Source organism: Gorilla gorilla, chromosome 19 (assembly GCF_029281585.2).
Source record: "Gorilla gorilla gorilla isolate KB3781 chromosome 19, NHGRI_mGorGor1-v2.1_pri, whole genome shotgun sequence".
Lineage (NCBI taxonomy): Eukaryota > Metazoa > Chordata > Mammalia > Primates > Hominidae > Gorilla > Gorilla gorilla.
Window position 1 is genome coordinate 71,070,004 of NC_073243.2, and position 15,842 is coordinate 71,085,845.

A 15,842-nucleotide genomic window follows, 5' to 3' on the forward strand; every position below is an offset into this window, starting at 1 on the left:
GCCATTGCCTTTCTTGTTTACAGATAGTGCAATGGCGCAGTCCCGGCTCACTGCAGCCTCTAATTCCTGGGCTCAAGTCAAGTGGTTCTCCTGCCTCAGCCTTCTGAGTAGCTGGGACTACAGATGCACACCTGGCTAATTTTTGTGTTTTTTGTAGAGATGGAGATTCACTCGGCTAATTCTTTTTGTATTCTTAGTAGAGACTGGGTTTCAACATGTTGGCCAGACTGGTCTCGAACTCGACCTCGTGATCCGCCGCCTCGGCCTCCGAAAGTGCTAGGATTACAGGCGTGAGCCACCACGCCCGGCTGTCATCATCAAATTTTCAAGTGAAGATAGTCTGTTGAAGATTGAACAATAACCTTGAAAGACAGCTGAGTTCCTGTGGGTATAATGTAAAGCTGGTGAAGTTTGGCCAGTTTGGGCTTCAGAAGTCTAAGTCTAGTGGAAGTACCCTGACCCCCATATAAACAACCCTTGAGGCCGGTGTGGTGGCTCACGGCTGTAATCCAGGCACTTTGGGAGGCCGAGGTGGGCGGATCACAAGGTCAAGAGATCGAGATCACCCTGGCCCACATGGTGAGACCCCAACTCAACTAAAAATACAAAAATTAGCTGGGCGTGGTGGCATGTGCCTGTAGTCTTAGCTACTTGAGAGGCTGAGGCAGGAGAATCGCTTGAACCTGGGAGGCAGAGGTTGCAGTGAGCTGAGATCATGCCACTGTGCTCCAGCCTGGTGGCAAAGTGAGACTCCGCCTCAAAAAAAAAAAAAACCCTTGAACTAATGACTCAAATTTTCAAATGAAACAACATAAGCAGTGGATCTTGCATTGGAGATGGAGTTAAACTGTGTTGCCCAGGCTGGTCTAGGACTCTTGGTTTCAAGTGATCCTCTCATCTTGGCCTCCCAAAGTGCTGAGATTACAGGGACGAGCCACCACACCCCACCTATTGTCTATATTTCTATCTTTAACAGCACTACAGTCCTGCCTTAAGTTATAGTTATGTATAGATACCCATTATACTTTAAATTTTTCAGCAGAAATTATGCTTTTATCTTCTCTGCAGTGTTATATGTTGGTGTGCAAAAATGTTAAATTTATTTTTCCTAAGTACCCCATGTGCTTTTCAACTCTGTCCTCTGCCTGAAAAGCCTCCCTCCAGCCCCTACTTCCCTCCCATCTTAGTTCACAAAGTCAGGTTGATTTGCCCCCAACTGTCAAAGCAGACTACTTGTTTCCACATGTAACTGGTTATGTTCTGTAAAGTTACAAAAATAGAAAGGTTGAATCTGTGGCGGCCGGGTACGGTAGCTCACGCCTATAATCCCAGCACTTTGGGAGGCCAAGGTGGGCGGTTCACGTGAGGTCGGGAGTTCAAGACCAGCCTGACCAACATGGAGAAACCCCGTCTGTACTAAAAATACAAAAAAATTAGCCGGGCGTGGTGGTGCGTGCCTGTAATCCCAGCTACTAGGGAGGCTGAGGCAGGAGAATTGCTTGAACCTGGGAGACGGAGGTTGCAGTGAGCTGAGATTGCGCCATTGCACTTCAGCCTGGACAACAAGAGTGAAACTCCGTCTCAAAAATAAAAAATAAAGATTGAGTCTGTGGCATTGAAAACCTTTGGGAATTATACCTTAATTGTAACTCCCATAGTAAATGTGTCCTGCACTTAATAAACAATAAGTAGTAAAAGGCAGACTCATTCAGTAAACTATTGAGCCAAAGTTGAAAAGTACAATTACTTCAGGGGCCTCACCTCTAATTGAGACACAATTATATATTGTTCATATATATATATACACACACACACTATGATGGATAAATGCATGAGTTGCTGTGAGAGCATTGGAAAGGAGTTTGTCACTCAGGTGAAGCCAGGCTAAGATATAAGCTGAGCCAGGGAGGACTTGAAGGAATCATGATGAGAGAGAAGGTAAGTGGCTTTGCCAGCAATGAAACAGCTGACATAATGGTAACCAGTCAGAGGAGGGCATAACTATGAAACTGTGGACACCTTGGTTGTCAGGTTAGAAGGATGGGGTGTAGGGTTGGTAAGAAAAGAATTCAGGGAAGAGCAGCGATCAGATTATGAAGAATTTGTCTTGAGAAATTACAGAGGATTTAAACCAGAATCTTAGGAATAGTTATTCTAGCAAGATGAATGTGGAAAGTGTTAGTGTGCATGTGATGAGTCTTGAAGCTGGAAACTAGGTAACAGATTCTTAAATAGTTCATGTAAAAATCATGACAGACTAAGGCAGTGGCATGGGGCTGTCGGGGAGTTCTCTACAGAAAACATCTAAAACTTGAATGTGCAAGTGAGTAGCTAACTTCCAAGCTTCCTGTTTCTGTATAATTTAAGCATGAAAATGAGAACACTGAGATTTGATAGGCATTTAGAAGTCAGAGTAAGCAAGAGGGCTTGAGTTCATCGATGAACTTCAGTAACTATCCTTGACTTAGTATTGGTGGAAACCGTTTGTGAATTTACAGACTCCAAAAACAAAAAGATAATTTAGAGTCTCAAAGTAAGATTTGGGGAGATGTCCATTGGAGACAGAAGTGGAGAGAGGGAGAAGTTCATTTGCTGACATATTTATGTGTGGTGCACCTACTGTGTGCCAAGCCATGTTAGAGATACAGTGGGAGCAAAACCAGACGTGTTTTCTGCCCTCTGACTCCAGTGGTTGCAGAATTAGCCCAGGAACCAGAATTGGATGGAGTCACACAAACCAAGAAAGGGGATTGTTTGAGGGGGGCCTCAGTCACATGTGGCTGAGGCCAAAGAGAATGAAGATATATTTTAAAATTCTGGATTTGGCAAAATTTAGGCTAGTGTTTACTTTTCATAAACCTCTCTCATGTTAGAGCATCAAAGAAAAACCAGTTTGCCAAGAGGTCAGGAGATTGGGCAGTGAGGAATGGGGAGTTTAGTTTAAAAGACAACACTAGATACTTTTGGAAGTTTACCTATTCTGTGGTTCCCTTTTATTGACTAAATGGTGCCCTTCATTCATGAAGCAAGTATCTATTTAGTGACTACTATGTGTCAAAAGCTATTCTAGGCCCAGAAACTTTTTAAGTGGAAAACAAGACAAAGACCCTGCCCTGACAGATTTCAATCATGTATATACTGTATGTATGTTTGTGGAAGGTGACATAATAGACAATTGCAGATAGTGATAAGTGTGTAAAGACAAGGATACCATGAGCATAATAGACAGTGGGGATGGAGGAACCTTTAGAAAGTTGGTTAAGTTGAATGATAAGGAGCCATTCTTTTGTCTTTACCTGAATGACTTATCATTTAGCCCTTTTTGAGTTTTGGGTTGCTTGCAGAGTTTAACCTTGCCTGTAATTGAAACTTAACTTTTGTAATAGCATAACTTCACGTAAGAAAAGCAAAGCAATACATTACAGAATTATTTTACTGAAGAACTTGTTTCAGAGAAAGAGGCTGTTTCACATTTATTAGCACATTTGCATTATATTTAGGTGTTTTTTTTTTTTTTTAAACAAAGGAGTTTGGATCATAATACAAGAGAAGCACAGGGCAAAGACACTGCATAACCTCAAGAACTAAGAATGGAAGGACTGGCCAGGCCTGGTGGTGCACACCTGTAATCCCAGCTACTCAGGAGGCTGAGGCGAGAGAATCGCTTGAGCCTGGGGGGCAGAGGTTGCAGTGAGCTGAGAGAACGCCATTGCACTCCAGTCTGGGCGGCAGAGCGAGACTCCATCTCAAAAAAAAAAAGATAAAGGAAGGACTTAAGCAAAATCTTCCTTGTAAGTAGAAGGATGTTTTGACAAGAAAAGTTGCAATGGAAAAATGGTTCTCATGTACACGAGTATGTAGAATAAGCATCGTGTGTGGATTGGATTCAGATCAAAACATTGCTTTTATGTTTGTGTCTTTATACGGTGGGAGCATATACCCTGGTGCCCCAGGATGAAGACTTGACCTGACCCATGTATTTTTAGATTACTCACAGATAACAAAGTATTTTCATCATGATTAGTTGCGAAACAGTTTTATTTCAATAAGTAAAACATGCAGTCCTATGTAATCGTCAGAAGGTAATCTTAATTCTAGCTTGGGTGTGCTTTAAACTGCTAGCTGGCAGTGGAGAGGGCACGATTCCTCTGATTTCAGCTTTCTCCTTATACTTTTCTGGAGCTGTGAGCTGCAAGTTAACTCAGTGGGATTAAAGTGTAGACTGGAGGTACAAAAGGTGTGAGGAGATGGGGTAGTTCTTCCTTGGCTGGCTGGCTTCATAATCCCTGGACCCCACAGATAATTAAACCGACTTTTTCTGTCTCAGGCATTTGTATGACCTCTTTGGAGGTTCCCTGCTGGGTAGTTCCCTAAAATACTCTGCCAGGTTTGGAGGTTCATGCTTGTCATCCCAGCACTTTGGGAGGCTCAGAGGTGCCATTCGCTTGAGCCCAAGAGTTTGAGACCAGCCTGGGCAACCTGGTGAAACCTCTTCTCCATTAAAAATACAAAAAATTAGCCAGGCATGGTGGTATGTGCCTGTAGTCCCAGCTACTCAGGGGGCTGAGGTGGAAGGATTGCTTGAGCCTGGGAGGTCAAGGCTGCAGTGAACCTTGATTGTGCCACCGCACTCCAGCCTGGATGACAAAGACCCTGTCTTAAAAATAGTCTGTAATTCTTTCCTAACCCTTAGTATCCAGCCTCAGTCTTGAGGTTTTCTTTACCTCTGGGGGCTATTTTATGCCGGCTCTCTCCTGAGTGTCACACATCTGGTCCTCAGGAAACATTCTCACATCCCTGGCCTGAAAAAAAATAATTTCAGGGAGATCGCATGGCAGCAGCCCTCTCCGGGCTCCCCAACTAAATGGTTGTAGGAAACACATTTCAAAGCTCTCTGAAGGGCTTCCTTGAAGTTCCTTTCACTGGGTTTCAAAGTAGAAGGTAGTAACTCCTTTGTCCAAGAAGGCTGAATTGAGCACTTAAAATTCTCCAAAGAAATTTCTTCATTGGTCTCTATCCTAGACCCCTTCTGTATCCTTGATATGGCTGAGGATTCTAAAAAATGACCAGTCTTACATGGGAGGGCTGGGATATAAAAAATAAAATAATAAATAATGATAAAAACTGAAAACTGACCACGTTCTTGGATATGTTTTCTTTGGGTTGTGTGTGTGTGTGAGACTATTTTGATAGTTTCCCAAAGTAGGAAAAATCCCATTCTAATAAGGTTATATTTATGTAGCTCTGCAAATAAACATCTAGCAAATGTAAAAAGTATTTTCTTTGCCTTAAAAAATGATTAAAATTATTTGAACTCCTGAGGAGTGTTATATGAGTAAAATTAGTAAGTTATTTGGAGGAAAGTTATTTTTTAAAAAGACAACTGGTAAAACAGTACAGGAGAAAGGCCAGCTTCCTCAAGTGAGGACAGTTGTTTAGAATTGACTGAGGAGCGGCGGGGTGCGGAGGCTCACATCTGTAATCCCACACGCCTTGGGAGGCTGAGGCGGGTAGATCACCTGAGGTCAGGAGTTTGAGACCAGCCTGGCCAACATGGCGAAACCCCGTCTCTAATAAAATACAAAAATTAGCCAGGTGCAGTGGCACACACCTGTAATCCCAGCTACTCGGAAGGCTGAGGCAGGAGGATCACCTGAGCCCAGGAAGTTGAGACTGCAGTGAGCTGAGATTGCACCACTGCACTCCAGCCTGGGTGACAGCGAGACTGTCTCAAAAAAAGAAAAAAAAGTGACTGAGGAGGAAGAGGCCAGGTGGCAAATGGAACAGAATCACCAAAGGGTGAACAGGACTAAGGCAATGTAGTATATGGCTCAGCTACGTCAGAGTGGAAAAGGTGTAATTAGAGCAGAAACTATGGTCCCTGCGTCACAGGGAAGCAACCTACAGAGAAGCAGCAGCTCCCCAAGAGAGGAGAGATAGGAAGCAAGAAGCCTCACAGAGAACAATTGTCCTATTAGGGATTGCTCGAGAGAAAAACCTCTGGGAACGTACCCCTGTGAGGCAGCACAGCACAATGCTTTTAGAATTGTATGAGAGTTGATATACCTCCATTTGTTTTGCAAAGGCAAAAACTAAGATACAGAGAGATTATTTGTTAAAGGTATGTATTTCTTTGGTAATAAAGATGCTGACAGTGTTGCTGGAATGCATTTCTTTAATAAAGATTGTACAATGAAATATTACTTTTGCAGCAAATTTGTCTTAAATAGGATCCATACTATGATATGGCCTGGATGTGGAAGTGCTAATCATACGCCATAAAGTACAGAGATCTAAGACACCACTCACATATAATTTTAGCATTGGGCCAGGCGCGGTGGCTCACGCCTGTAATCCCAGCACTTTGGGAGGCTGAGGCGGGCAGATCACGAGGTCAGGAGTTCAAGACCACCCTGGCCAATATGGTGAAACCCCATCTGTACTAAAAAATACAAAAATTAGCTGGGCTTGGTGGCGCGCCCCTGTAGTCCTAGCTATTGAGGAGGCTGAGACGAGAATCGCTTGAACCTGGGAGGCGGAAGTTACAGTGAGCGGAGATTGCACCATTGCACTCCAGCCTGGGCGACAGAGTGAGACTCTGTCTCAATAATAGTAATAATTTTAGCATTGGGTTAGCTCATCTAAGAGGTAATAGCAAGCCATTTTCCAGTAATTCTGATTAGATCAAATCTGCCCTTTTCTGATCCCCCCACAACCACAAGAAAGGTTCTATAAGAGCACATATTGTGGAGTAAAATCCTCAAAAGTTTTAAAATTTTTGAACAGTTAAATTTTGAATAGATTTCATATTTATCAGACAACTCTTGGGGTCTGAATTGATGTACTACCTGGAGATTTAAGGATAGTATCACATTCTGCCCTCTGGCATTTTTCAATGTCTTGAGTTCAGACCAATGTTGAAAATCTGTAGATGCAAGCATAGACAGGCACTATATGTATGTAATGAACTACCATGTTTTAGCCCACTAACCAAGATTTTCTTATTTCTTTGCAATTAAGTAAACCTTGGGCCAGCCGTGGTGGCTCACGCCTGTAATCCCAGCACTTTGGGAGGCCAAGGCAGGCAGATTGCCTGAGCTCAGGAGTTTGAGACCAGCCTGGACAACATGCTGAAACCCCATCTCTACAAAAATTACAAAAAATTAGTTGGGCATGGAGGCAAGCAGCTGTAATCCCAGCTCCTCGGGGGACTGAGGCACGATAATTGCTTGAACCCAGTAGGCGGAGGTTGCAGTGAGCCGAGATCGTGCCACTGCATTCCAGCCTGGGGGACAGAGCAAAACTGTCTCAAAAAAACCACCAACAACAAAAAACCTTGATTATTGGACTAAAACATGGTAATTCACTATATACATATAAATAACACGTAGAGTATAAAAATTTAAACATTGCTCAGCAGCAGAATGTAAAATAAATAAAACATTTAAACATCTAGTAAAAACAGCATATCAGAGTTCAGTGAAGAGAAAGAAATAACAGTAATTTGAACACGAAGTTTAAGGGATTCAGGTAATGAGGGGCTGGGTATTAGAAGTTAAAAAGAACTCTAAATAGAAAGCAGAAATGGAGTAGCCACTGTCCCTGGACCTGAGATAGAGCACCCAAGGAAGAGTTCTCCTTATCCCCAGAGCTGAGATCTAGATGTCAGAGAAAGTGCAACATAGCTCACTAGATGATGTGTCTTGCCTCTGGGACATCCTGGAAAACCACCAGAAAGAGCACCAGTTGCACTGAGGAGGTGGCTTGTCAGCAGCATTCTGCTGTGAAGCTGCTCAAAAAGGTTCTTTGGGAAGCTTGTAGTCATGAGGTGCCTCTGGTCAGTGCACATGGCAGGAGCCTAATGCTGGAGAAGCCACCACATTGCAGGAGCCTAGCCCTGGAGGAATGACAGGCCCCTTTCTGACGTTTACCATTTTTTTTTTTTTTTTTTTTTTTTTGAGATGGAGTTTTGCTCTTGTTGCCCAGGCAGGAGTGCAATGGCGCGATCTCGGCTCACCCTGCAACCTCTGCCTCCCGGCTTCAAGCGATTCTCCTGCCTCAGCCTCCAAAGTAGCTGGGATTATAGGCATGCACCATCACACCCAGCTAATTTTGTATTTGTAGTAGAGACGGGGTTTCTCCATGTTGGTCAGGCTGGTCTCGAACTCCTGACCTCAGGTGATCCACCCACCTTGGCCTCCCAGAGTGCTGGGATTACAGGCATGAGTCATTGTGCCTGGTCCCAAATATCATTTTAATACAGCTTAGAGCTTGCTATGGTTTGTATGTTTGTGTTCTTTTGTCTTAGTCTGTTTTTTGCTGCTATAACAGAATAACTGAGATTGGGTACTTTACAAAGAACAGGAATTTATACTGTTACAATTTTAGAGACTGGAAGTCCAAGATCAAGGTGCAGGCAGCTTGTGTGGGCCTTCTTACTGCATCTTCATATGGCAGAAGAACGAAGGACAAGAGAGACAAAAGGTGGCTGAATTCACCCTTATTAATTCCACTCATGAGAGCAGGATCACCTCTTCTTTTTTGTTTTGTTTTTGAGACGGAGTCTCGCTCTGTCACTGAGGCTGGAGTGCAGTGGTGTCATCTCGGCTCACTGCAATCTCCACCTCCCTAGTTCAACCAATTCTCCTGGCTCAGCCTCCCAAGTAGCTGGTACTACAGTACATGCCACCACACCCAGCTAATTTTTGTATTTTTTTTGCAGAGATGGGGTTTTACCATGTTGGTCAGGCTAGTCTCGAACTCCTGACCTCAAATGATCCACCCACCTCAGCCTCCCAAAGTGCTGGGATCACAAGTGTGAGCCACCTTGCCCAGCCAGGATCACTTCTTAAAGGTCCCACTTAACACTGTTATAATGACAATTAAATTTCAACATACATTTTGATGGGGATAAATATTCTAACAATAGCTCACTCTAAAATTCAAGTGGAAACTTAATGTCCCAGTGTTATAGTATTGAGGGGTGGGGCCTTTAGGAGGTAGTGAGGTCATGAGGGCTCATCCCCATGAATGCGAATAAGGACTTTATAAAACAGGCTTCACATCCAGTATGGCCCTGTTTGCCCTAAGCCTTCCATCACATAAGGAAATAGCGTTTGTCCCCTTTTGTCTTTCTATCCCTTCCACCATATGAGGACACAGCATTTGTAAGGATGCAGCATTCAAGATACCATCCTGGGAGCAGAAATGGCCCTCACTAGACACTGAATCTGCCTACACCTTGATCTTGGACTTCCCAGCCTCCAGAACTGTGAGAAATACATTTCCGTTGTATATAATTGATATAGTTTGAATATATATATGAATATATAGTATCGTTTGAATATATGTCTCCACCAAATTTCATGTTGAACAGTAATCCCCAATGGTGGAAGTGGGGCCAGGTGGGAAGTATTTGGGTCATGAGGGGCGGACCCCTCATGGCTTGGTGCCATCCTCTAGCTAGTGAATTCTCATGAGATCTGGTCGTTTGAAAGTGTGTGGCACCTCCCACCACTCTTGCTTGCTCCTGTCGTACCATGTAAGATGCCTGCTCCCGCTTTGGCTTCCACCATGAGTAAAAGCTCCTTGAGGCCTCCCCAGAAGCTGAGCAGATGTCGTTGCCATGTTTCCTGTACAGCCTGCAGAGCTATGAGCTAATGAAACCTCTTTTCTTTGTAAATTACCCAATCTCGGGTATTTCTTTATAGAAATGCAAGAATAGCCTAACAGAATAATCTACCCAGTTCATGGTATTTTGTTACAGCAGCCCAAACAGACGAAGAATAGTTTTACAACTTGCCTCAGTGATTAATCAGCAAAGTGATTCACTCCCAATCAAAACTTGTTTGAACACTGGTTTGCTAATGATCAAAAATAATTGTCAAGCAGGCAGAATATCCTTGATGACCTGACACACACTTTTTCAGCTCTAAAAGGGCATCTTATTTTTGTTTTCTTAAGGAAGTACCTTTCTATGGCTTGCATGAACTGACCAAAGAGGGAAGAAAGTAGGGAATCTTTAAGATAGAGCTAGTAGGTAAGGCACACTGTTTAAGATCAGACATAGTGCCTTAGAACACAGCCACACACAGCTTGGTTGATTACATGATACAGCTGATGCAAGTGGGCCTGGACCTGAAACTAGACCTAATAACTAGGAGGAAATTTTGGGAAACATTGGACCAGCATTCCCAACTCTAAACATGTGCACTATCACAAAGACACAATGTTTTACCCATGGAAATTTGTTGCTGTATTATTTATAATACAAGAAAATAGAGCAGCTGTGCTGGGATTACAGGATGTGGTGGCTCATGCCTGTAATCCCAGCACTGTGGGAGGCCAAGGTGGACAGATTGCTTGAACCCAGAAGTTCAAGACCAGCCTGGACAACATGGCGAAACCCCATCTCCACAAAAAATACAAAATTTAGCCAGGCATCATAGCACATACCTGTAGCCCCAGCTACCAGGGAGGCTGAGGTGGCAGGATCACTTGAGCCCAGGAGGTTGAGGCTGCAGCTGTGAGCATGCCACTGCACTCCAACCTGGGTGACAGAGTGAGATTCTGTCTCAAAAAAAAAAAAAAAAAAAAAAAAAAGAAAAGAAAAGAAGAAAAAGGAAGTAGAAAAGTAGAAACAACTGGCCAGGCGTGGCTCATGCCTGTAATCCCAGAACTTTGGGAAGCCAAGGTGGGTAGATCACTAGAAGACCAGCCTACCCAACATGGTGAAAACCCACATCTCTACTAAAAACACAGAAAATTAGCCTGGCATGGTAGCAGGCACCTGTAATCCCAGCTACTTGGGAGGCTGAGGCAGGAGAATCGCTTGAACACAGGAGGCAGAGCTGCAGTGAGCCGAGATCGCACCATTGCACTCCAGCCTGGGCAACAAGAGTGAAAAGTGAAGGCTGGGCACGGTGGCTCACACCTGTAATCCCAGCACTTTGGGAGGCTGAGGTGGGTGGATCACCTGAGGTCAGGAGTCCAGCCTAGCCAACGTGGTGAAAACCCCTCTCTACTAAAAATACCCAAAATTAGCTGGGCGTAGTGGTGGGCACCTGTAATCCCAGCTACTCAGGAAGCTGAGACAGGAGAATCGCTTGAACCCGGGAGGTGGAGGTTGCAGTGAGCTGAGATCATGCCATTGCACTCCAGCCTGGGCAACAAGAGCGAAACTGTGTCTCAAAAAAAAAAAAAAGAAAAGAAAAGAAAAAGAAAAGTAGAAACAACTAAATCCCCTAAGTAGAGGTTGAGGTTGAGTTAAATAAATTATGGCACATCTTAATGGAATAATAAAACAGCTCTTCAAACGAACAAACAAACAAAAACAACCAAGGCTTTACTAGCTTCAGTAGTCAAGATAGTGAGTATTGGTGTAATAATAGATATATACACCAGTGAAACATAATGGAATCCAGATATAGGCTCACAGAAATATGGTCATTGATTTTTGACAAAGATGCCAAGGTAATTCAGTCAAGAAAGGATAATCTTTTCAGCAAATGGTACTGGAACAACTAGACATCCATATGCAAAAATAAAATAAAAATAGAATCTCTGTTCTGAGACTTAACAGAGTTAAATAAATAAATAAGTAGAATCTCTGCATGGAACTGCAGGTGAACAGAAAAAATATTTTTAATAAAATTAAAAGACTCTCAAACCTTGACTTGTACCACTAAGTCAGGATGGATCAACGATATAAATGTAAAACCTAAAATTCTAAAAACCTATGAGAAAAACAGGAGAAAATCTTTGTGACTTAGGTTTAGGCAAAGATTTCTTAGATACGACATAAAAAGCACTATCTATTTTTTTAAATGATACATTGGGCTTTATCACAACTAAACTCTCTGTTTTTCAAAAGACACAAGAAAATAAAAAGGTTTGGAGAAAATATATAAATACATGTATGATATGTATATATATATACATATATACCACTTGAACCCGGGAGGCGGAGGTTGCAGTGAGTGGAGATCATGCCACTGCACAGAGTGAGACTCCATCTCAAAAAAAAAAAAAAACATTTTTTTTTTTTTTTGAGACAGATTCTCACTCTGTCACCCAGGCTGGAGTGCAGTGGCACGATCTCGATCTCGGCTCACTGCAAGCTTTGCCTCTTGGGTTCACACCATTCTCCTGCCTCAGCCTCCTGAGTAGCTGGGACTACAGGCGCCCACCACCACACCCGGCTAATTTTTTTTTTTTTTTGTATTTTTAGTAGAGACGGGGTTTTACCATGTTAGCCAGGACGGTCTCGATCTCCTGACCTCATGATCCACCCGCCTCGGCCTCCCAAAGTGCTGGGATTACAGGCGTGAGCCACTGAGCCTGGCCAAAACCAGTTTTTTTAAATGGGCAAAAGATCTGAACAGATAGTTCATCAAATAATAAATATGCATGGCAAATAAACAGATGCAAAGATGCTCAACATCATTAGTCCTTAGGGAAATTCAAATTGAAATACAATGGAATAATATTGCACATCTACTAGAATGGCTAAAATAAAAAATATACAATGACAATATCAAGTGCCAATGAGAAATTCTTTGCTGGTAGAAATGAAAAATGATACGGCCACTTTGAAAAAAATTTGGCTGTTTCTCACAATTCACAATTGCAAAGATAACCAACTTAAGTGCTCATCAACCAACAAGTGGATAAAGAAAATGTGTTTTACATACACAGTAGAATACTACTCAGCCATAAAAAGGAATGAAATAATGTCTTTTGCAGCAACTTGGATGGAGCTAGTGGCCATTATTCTAAGTGAAGCAACTCAGGAATGAAAAACCAAATATATGTTCTCACTTATAAGTGGCAGCTAATCTATGAGGATGCAAAGGCATAAGAATGATGTAATGGACTTTGAGGACTTATCAGGGAAGTTCAGGAGGAAAATTAAGTATAAAAGACTGTATATTGGGTACACTGTACACTACTTGGGTGACGGGTGCATTACAGTTTCAGAAATCACCACTAAAGAACGTATCCATGTAACCAGAAACCACCTGGACCCTAAAAACTATTGAAATAAAAAATTTTTAATGCGGCTGTTTCTTATAAAGTGAACAATACATTTACTATACAACCCCAGCAATCCCACTATTAACTATATCTACTCGAGAAGAATGAAAACACAGTCTTGTGTGTGAATGTTTATAGAAGGCTATTCCTGCTCCAAGAACTGGAAACAACTTAAACATTGTAAGTAGAGAATGGACAAATTTTGGTATATGCATACAATGGAATACTATTCATCAATAAAAATAAATGAACTACTGATACATGCAACACAATATGGATGAGTCTCAAAACAAAAGGATTATGCTAAGTGAAAGGAGTTGGATACAAAAGGCTGCATACTGTACAGGTCCTTTTTTTTTTTTTTTTTTTTCAGACAGAGTCTTGCTGTGTCTCCCAGGCTGGTGTGCAGTGCAGTGGCAAGATCTCGACCCACTGCAACCCCCGCCTCCTGGATTCAAGCAATTCTCCTGCCTCAGCCTCTGGAGTAGCTGGGATTACAGGTGCTCACCACCATGCCCACCTAATTTTTGTATTTTTAGTAGAGACAGGGTTTCACCATATTAGCCAGGCTGGTCTTGAACTATTTTTTTTTTTTTTTGAGATGGAGTCTCACTTGTTGCCCAGGCTGGAGTGCAATGGTATGATCTCGCTCATTGCAACTTCTGCCTCCTGGGTTCAAGCAATTCTCCTGCCTCAGCCTCCCTAGTAGCTAGGATTACAGGCACGCACGACCAGGCCCGGCTAATTTTTGTATTTTTAGTAGAAACAGGATTTTGCCATGTTGGCCAGGCTGGTCTCCATCTCCCGACCTTTGGGATCTGCCCGCCTTGGCCTCCCAAAATGCTGGGATTACAGGCATGAGCCACCACGCCCAGCCTGGTCTCGAACTCTTGACATCAAATGGACCACCTGCCTTGGCCTCCCAAAATGCTGGGATTATAGGCATGAGCCACTGTACCTGGCCACAATTCTCTTTATATGATATTCTGAAGAAAGCAAAACTAGAGGGACAGAAATCAAAAAGGCATAAGGGAATGTTTTTGGGTGATGGAGGTATTTCATATATTTATTGTGGAATTTACACAACTATATACAGTTTCTTTTCTTTTTTCTTTCTTTCTTTTTTTTTTTTTTTTTGAGATGGAGTTTTGCTCTTGTTGCCCAGGCTGGAGTGCAATGGCGCAATCTCAGCTCCCCGCAACCTCCACCTCCCGGGTCCAGGTGATTCTCCTGCCTTAGCCTCCCTAGTAGCTGGGATTACAAGCATGTGCCACCACATCTGGCCAATTTTGTATTTTTAGTAGAGAGGGGTATCTCCATATTGGTCAGGCTGGTCTCGAACTCCTGACCTCAGGTAATCTGCCCGCCTTGGCCTCCAAAAGTGCTGGGATTACAGGCGTGAGCCACTGCACCTGGCCACAACTATATACATTTTTTGAAGCTCATAGAACTCTACACCTAGGCCAGGCAGAGTGGCTCACATCTGTAATCCTAGCACTTCAGGAGGCCAAGGCAGGAGGATTACTTGTGCTCAGGAGTTCGAGACCAGCCTGAGCAACAATGTGAGACTCCGTCTTAAAAAAAAATTAATAAAATATATATATATACACACACACATATATATATATACACATATATATACACACATATATACACATACATATATATATAAAACTCTACACTTAGGGTGAATTTTACTGTATGTAAATTATACTTCAGTAAACTTAACTTTGAAAAGAAAGAATAAGAGAAATTAGAAGACGATTGAGCAATACCTTCAAAATTCTGAAGGAAATGTTTTCCAACTGAAAACCCTATATATATATATCCAGCCAAACTATAAAGTGTAAGAATAGAATAAAGATTTTCAACAAATATAGTCTCAGAAAAATGTGCTTCCCTGAGCCTTTCTCATAAAACTACTTGTGGGACACGTTTCTCCTAAAACTAGGGAGGAAAAAAAAAGAAAAACAAAAACACACAAAAGGAAAACTATGGCATGCAGAAAACAATAAATCCAACACAAGAGAAGGAGAAAAGGCATATCCAGGATGGTGTTGAAGGAAAAATTTTGGGTGATAACTGTGAGACGGGAGTAGGAGGCAAACAACTGAAGCAGGTAAGAAAGCTCCAGGATAGCTGTGTTCAAGATGAAACTGATAACACACCGTATGCATTTCAATGTCTTGAAATATTTCAGACAATTGGTAGAGAGTTTGGGCTGAATTAATAATAAGTACATAGAAGCCTAAGCAAGTAAAAAACATGATAAAGTCTTAATTCCAGACCAAAAAAAAAAAAGGCTTTTAGTAAAGGCCAATTATAGCATACGTAATCCAATGAAGCACCTAGAAAATCCTCTGTGTTAAAATTTCTTAGTTAAGCAATTTAGACCCATTTCAGAAAAAATAAAGTATATCCGAACAAATTCCTAACAGAAAGAAAGTGAACTTCCCTTGTAAAACCAGCTTAATTTCTGAAATTAAAAGCTCAACACATTTCATGATATACTTGAATTTAATTGTTTTACTCTGTGTAAGAGAAATAACAGATACAAAGACTGTGAGAATTAAATTAGTAATTCCATATACTGATTATGTATGTGTCTTAATTTGTTTGAGCTGCTATAACAAAATGCCTTAGACTGGATAATGTATAAACAATAGGAATGTATAGCTCATAGTTCTAGAGGCTGTGAAATCAACATCAAGGCACAGACAGGCTTGGTGTCTGGTAAGGGCTCTCTGCTTCAAAGATGGTGCCTTCTTCTTGCTATCCTCACGTAACAGAAGGGAAAAGCAGCTCTC